The sequence below is a fragment of the Nannospalax galili genome, unplaced genomic scaffold, assembly GCF_000622305.1.
Source record: "Nannospalax galili isolate Female #2095 unplaced genomic scaffold, S.galili_v1.0 C46110935, whole genome shotgun sequence".
NCBI classification, from domain to species: Eukaryota; Metazoa; Chordata; class Mammalia; order Rodentia; family Spalacidae; genus Nannospalax; species Nannospalax galili.
This window is the reverse complement of record NW_008398921.1, coordinates 1-243: the sequence shown is the minus strand read 5'-3', so window position 1 is coordinate 243 and position 243 is coordinate 1. Positions and strand designations below refer to the sequence as shown.

General features: G+C 33.3%; 1 non-coding gene across 1 annotated transcript; it reads right to left on the bottom strand.

The window, feature by feature from the left end:
• Positions 1-111: 111 nt before the first annotated feature.
• Positions 112-218, bottom strand: LOC115069031. The gene has a single exon (XR_003848376.1). It is a non-coding gene; the product is annotated as a U6 spliceosomal RNA (small nuclear RNA).
• Positions 219-243: the final 25 nt, after the last annotated feature.

The following is a 243-nucleotide window of genomic DNA, read 5'->3' as shown; positions in this document are numbered from 1 at the left end:
GTATAAATCATTTCTTGGGAATACCAAGAAAGAGAATTAAACCAAGGAAGAAAGAGTTTTGGAAAGAAAATGATTAGGATATTTAACACAAAAGAAAAGGTGTAGCTTTTTTAAAATAAGGAGTGCTTCCTGAATTTGTGTGTCATTCTTGCACAGGAGCCATGCTAATCTTCTTTGTGTCATTCCAATTTTTGTATATGTGCTGTCTAAATGAGCACCGAAAAGTATAACTTATGGGGTGTT